Source organism: Heteronotia binoei, chromosome 3 (genome assembly GCF_032191835.1).
Source record: "Heteronotia binoei isolate CCM8104 ecotype False Entrance Well chromosome 3, APGP_CSIRO_Hbin_v1, whole genome shotgun sequence".
In the NCBI taxonomy this organism is placed as follows: domain Eukaryota; kingdom Metazoa; phylum Chordata; class Lepidosauria; order Squamata; family Gekkonidae; genus Heteronotia; species Heteronotia binoei.
The window spans coordinates 102,511,670-102,517,922 of NC_083225.1; positions in this window are offsets into that span (position 1 = coordinate 102,511,670).

The window sequence follows — 6,253 nt, forward strand, 5'->3', positions numbered from 1 at the left end:
CAATACACTTGTGCAACTTCAAAACTTAACGGTCCTGAAACAAAGACTGCGCAATTTAACAGAGTGACGTCACCAAAACAGCAATACTTCAACTGCAAGCATTTTTGGCGCCTAAAAAAACGGAGAAAGGACCTGAGTAACTTCAACAGTTAACCATTCTAATACAGGAGCAACGCAAAACTTTGGAACCGTCGACAAAGAGTCAGTAAATGCTCAAATGCTGATAGTTAAGGCGTCCAGAAGGATCATCTAGCCCAAAGCTGGTGCACTCAGTCTCTGCTCGACCCACTCTCTCCAGGAAAGCCATCCCCCAAATGTTCCTCTGCTTCCGAAGGTGTCAGTTTTAAAGCCATCGAATTCAGTAGCGCTTTCCCTGTCTCGATGTCAGAGGCTTTGTACATTGCCCCATTTTTAAACACTAGAATGTCCGACATGGGGCTCCATCTGAATCGTATGTTGGCGTTATGAAGTTTTGAAGCGAAGAGCCTTAGCTTCCTCCGTTTTGTTAGGGCTTCAGGAGGGAGATCTAGTAATGCCAGCACCTTCTTTCCTTTGTACATTAAAGCACCATTCAGCCTCACCTCCCTCAAAATCATGTCTCTTGTAGCAGGCAAAACAAAGTTAATCAGAATATCTCTCGGTCTCCCTCTTTTCGCCAGCGCTGTCGTCCCCAGCCTTATTGCCTTCGCTATAGCAATCGACGTTCCCTCCTCCATTTTGAGGGCTCTCATCAGCCATTTTTTAATAAATACAGATAGGTCGGTTGTTCCTTCCTCCCCCTCTTCCACCCCCCTAAACTTGAGGTTGGAGGCTCTGTAGCGATTTTCCAATATACAAATTCTGTTCTCTAATAATGATTCACGTCTTTTCATAGCTTGTACTTCCTCTTTAAGAGCCACAGCCGCCTCAGCCGACTGCTCTGCTAATTTGGTAGTGACAGAAAGTTCATCTGAGAGCTCCTGCACTTTAGTTTGGATCGGATTCAAGAAGTGCTCCATTGATTCCCTAAAGAACCGATGAATATCAGTTTTTAATACTTCCAGGTCACGTTTACATAGAGGAGCCTCCTCATCTGCCATTATTGGGCCTGGTGAAGGAGAAGAACTGGCAGCCATATTTGAGGCCAAACGGGTGGGAGGACGACTAACCTTATCAGCCTTGTCTGCTTTAAAGAACTCCGCCACTGTGCTTTTTTCTCTCAAAGTCAATCCCTTTTTATTTTTGTTTTGTTGTCCCATTGAAAGAGATCCCAATCGCTAAGTCTGGTGACTATAACGAAACGATTTGTAGGGGGCTGCTCAGGAGCTCACTCAAACGCGTCCACCATGCACCAGCGACGCTCCGCCCCCCCCCCCCCCCCCTATTCTTTCTTTAAGGTACAGGAGCCGCTTCTATTATTTGGGAAGTAACCTCCCCCTCTTTTAAAAAAAATTCATAATTTTTTGCAAACTTGGGCATTTATCAGGTTTGTGGAAAGCTCTGTCTGCTATGTTAATGCTCCCAGTCTCCAAATTTATGTCAACATATTTTTTTTTCTATTAAATTGCAGCCAACTTGTGACAGCCCCTTAGAGTTTTCAAGATAAGAGATGTTCAGAGGTGGTTTGCCATTGTCTTCCTCTGTGTAGTGACCCTGGTATTCCTTAGTGGTCTCTCATCCAAATACTGTCTGGGGCTGATCCTGCTTAGCTTCTGAGAGCTAATGAGAACAGGCTAGCCTAGGCTATCCAGGCCAGGGCAAAACATGATGTTTTTGTTTGTTGGCAATGAAGTCGTAGCAGATTTATGGTGACCTTAAGAGGTTTTCAAGACTATAAATATTCTGAGGTGGTTTTGCTGTGGTGGCCTCTACTTAACAGTGTTGGTATTCCTTGGTGGTCTCCCATCCAAATACTGACCAAAGCCAACCCTGCTTAGCTATCAAGATCTGACAAGATCAGGCTATCCAGGTCAAGGAGTTAACAGATAGAGTCATATTAATAATTAGATATATTGATTGATAGTAATAGTACTTGAAGTCTGGCTAGTGGGAAAACGCCAGTTTGGTCTGACCTATCAGACCAAGAGGGAAAACCCCAAGTATGCCATCCTAAGGAAGCCTCCAGATTTCTCAAGCACACTGTTCACAAGGCATACTTTTGAGCTCCTATGCCACATGCCACCTTATCAAATTACTCCCTGGGACTGCAATGCATAGCAATTACTGTATTTTACTCAGCAAATTGGTATCATTGGAAAGTATGAAACACAAGTGTGATGCTGTTTATAATGCACGTTAGGATTCATACCCTCACTCAGCTGCCAGTATTGCTGGATTTGTATATGGGGGGTGGGCTTTTGTGTTATCATTGCTGGGGTGTGTGCTGGTACAGCAAAGTAGCAACAGGGTTTCCACATGGCAGATTTCTCCACAATGTCCTTGCCCCACTCCTCCAACAGAAGCCATTCCACCCTCCCCTTCAGCCACTGGGGATTTTTCAGGGTGTTTTTTTTACTGGCAATTAAGTGTAATTATAGTTATATAATCCTTTATATAATAAAAGCCCTACGATAGTGGCCATCCTTTATATAATAAAAAGCCCTGTGGCAGTGGCCAAATCCAGCTCTCTCATTGGCTGCAGGGTGCACTCCATAAACCATTGGCCTGTCACCACCACTCAAAGCCTGTTGCATTCCATTGGCTGAGGACAGAGGCACCGCTTCATAGAAAAGAGAGAAAAAGCCTATCTTTGATTGGTTGATGGAGGGGGGAGGAAGGAAATTGCCACAGAAAGCCTTCTCTCAACTGGCTGAGGGCTCGTCCCTCTCTTCCTCTGAGAAACCAAACAGCCAGAGAGACACAGACAAAAAATGGCATCCCATGGCAGCGGAACAACAACATTTTATTCTAGGGAGAGAGAGAGAGAGAGAGAGAGAGAGAGAATATGGAGTTCCATATTTAAGATTGGACCACTGGGGAAGCTGCCTTCACTTTGCTCTCAGTGCCTGTGGCTAGCCAACCAAGCTGGATTTTGTCAGTAAAAGGTGTGTGGGTGGGGAAGGGCCTTTCAAGGCCTATTTTGGCCTCTGAGGAAGAACTCATTGGAGTCAGACCTGACTACAGTTGCTAGCTCCGGGTTGGAAAATTCCTGGAGATTTTGTGGTGGAGTGTATGGAAGCTAGACTGGGGGGGGGGGGGGAGGGAAGGCCTCAGCTGACTATTATGCCAGAAAGTTCACCCTCCAAAGCAGTTATTTCCTCCAGGGGGAGAGAGATCTGTTGTTGTCACGTTCTCAGGGTGCAGGCAGGCAGGAGTTCAAAGCCAGTCCAAGGTCAAAGTCCAGGAAGTCAAGCAGGAGCCAAGTCACCAATGCAGAATCACAAAACGGAATCAGAAGTCAATGTCCAAAAGCCAAAAGGTCAGGGTGCCAAGGAAATCAAGCAGATCAGGCATCAGGAAGGAGTGTGGATGCAAGCCAGAGAATAGACTTGTTGCTTCCACAAGGTTACCATGTCCTGGGTGGGAGCTATATGGGAGTCTCAATCAGTCTGCTCCCTGGGTGGCAGTGACTCTGCTAGAACTCAGGGCTGAGAGATCCGAAGCATCAGTGTGCCTCATGTCTTCGCTCTGAAAGTTCTTTCCAGAGCCTGCTTCGAACTCTTGAGATGGGAGGAGGAGAGATTGGAGGAAATTGATCATCAACAGCTGACACTGGTGCCTGGAGAGTGATTGATGGGCCAGCTGCTATTTGTTCAGCTGAGGAATTGGCTGGCAACTCTTCCAGGTCTGTTAACCCTTCCAGCTCCTCCTCTTCAGAGCTCATGACAGTTGTCTGGAGTTCAGTTGTGATACTAGATCTTCAGCCTCCACCTGGACATTTCCTACCCTAGGCCTGTCAGCACCCTTTGGGTAACTTCATGCCATCTGACTGGCATTACTTAACTAGGCCTGGCTGCTTGCTCCTGTTCAGAAGCAGTCCCTCATGACAGTCACTGTGACTTGGCAGTCAGTGCTTTAGAACAGGGACTGCCAGACCCAGGTTCCTACTGTGGAAGCTAACTGGATTATTTAGGACCACCCACATACTTTCAACCTAACCTACCTTACAGGGTTGTTGTGCAGTTCAAAAGGGGGAGAGGAAAATGATGTAAGCTGCTTTGGTCCCCACTGTAGAGAAAGACTATCCTTTTCCTAGGTGGAGGCTGAAGGGAGCACTTTTCCTAGGTGGAGGCTGAACATTAGCACTTGTTGGTATTAAAGGTGCTTTCTTTGTATTTTTCCCATGGGATCAAGGGAATGGGGCAAGGGAAGCTCTGGCTCTTTCCTTCCTTCCCCAGGAGACCAGGAGGGGGAGAAGCCTCAGCCAATAGGAGGGAGCGAGGCTTGGCTCAGTAGCTCTGCTGTGGGATTAAGAGAGACTGACAAACTAAGCTCTGCCTCCCCTCCTTCCTCCCCAAGGGAGGAGCCTCAGCCAATGGAGAAAACAGAGGTTTAGTTCTGTAGCTCCTGTGTGATGGAGCAAACCTGGCAAAGCAAGCTGTTATGCAGAAGGAAGCAAGAGAGAAGGAGAAGGAAGCAGATGACAGCTGGTTGCTCAAGGGCCTGATTGGAACCTTCTGGGAGCCTGATTTGGCCCCCAGGCCGCATGTTTGACACTCTGGTTTAAAGCACTCAAACACTTACTGACTACAAGCCCCAGGATGCTTTGCAGGGCACAGCTGCCTGAAATAGTGTATCTCAGGGCAGGAAAGTTCTGTTAAGGCTATTCAGTTGGGAGGGAGGACGAGAAGAGCACCATTGGCACGAAAAATGTTTAGATTTAGCAAATGAGAACTGATCTTATCAAGATTTTCTCATTGGACACTATCAGGAGACCAGATGGCATCAAAGGGATATTGGGAATTAGTCAACACTTAAGTGCGTCTGTTATCTAGATGTTGAGGGAAATGTAAAAATAAAGATTTATAGGCAAAGATGTTTATATTAAAGAACTCTTTGATGAAACAGGGGTTCACATGTTAGATGCTATAAAAGGGCTGAGTTTCTCTCTATTTCTTGCTGCCATCTCAGAGAGCTAAAGGTTCTTTGAGGTGCCAGTCAAAATTCTCCTTTAGAGATCTCTGATAGATATCTATTAAGAGTCTACTTAATTTATGAAAGCTTTTGGGACTTAGTATCTACAAATGTTTAACAGACTTAGAATCTAGCAGGTATAATATATAAGTAGAGTTTATAGATAAAGTATAAGGTTATAAGTTTTATTATCTAAGAACTGGGAATTTTTTTTCCCTCTTCTCCTGTATTCTGGATACATAGAAAAATAAACGCTATCATATATTTAAGGAACATTGGCTCTTAGTTTCATGAATTTAGTTTCATGCTGGGAACAACATTATGTTATGAGAAGCTGTGGTAAGTTCATGATTGGATGAAACTCAAAGAGTGTCCATAATAATAAAGGCAGTAGTGATGCAAATTCCCTGACACCCCCTTTCTCTAATAATCTACCCCACTTTCCCACTTTCTCCATTTCCCTTTCCAAAACTGCCTTCTCAACATACCTTGCCTTCCTCTATCTTTCCCTTCCCTCCCCAGCCCCACAAGGCCCTGGCAGTCACCCACAGCACCCATTCTAGCACCATTTGCTTTTTGAGATCTTACCATCAGGTAGACGATATAGAGTGTTGAAGGCTAGGACAAACAGATTTAAGGACAGTTTCTATCCAAGTGCTGTGGTTAGGTTAAATGCAGGGTTATGAAGGATTATCTGTTTTAGATGTATTTAATGGTTTAAATGGTTTTAATGGTTTTATGAATGTTTAATGGTTTTATGAATGTTTATTTAATGGTTTTAATGGTTTTAATGGTTTTATGAATGTTTATCCGTTTTAGATGTATTTAAATGGTTTTAATGGTTTAAATGGTTTAATGGTTTTAGATGTATTTAAATGGTTTATGAATATGTGTGTTTGATGTGTTGGTATGTTTGTGGAAGAGCACCTCATTTCGTTGCTCTCTTTTTGTTGAGAACAATGACAATAAATTCATCTATCTATCTATCTATCTATCTATCTATCTATCTATCTATCTATCTATCTATCTATCTATCTATCTATCTATCTATCATTGTATTTCTCCCCACAAGGAGCCTTATTACTAGTGTTATAATAAGATGTCTACCAGGTTCTCTGAATGTCCAGCTTTCTCTAGCCCAATTCATTGCAGATATTTGCTTTTCCCCTTACAGCTCCACATCAAAAAAGGATAAAGACTT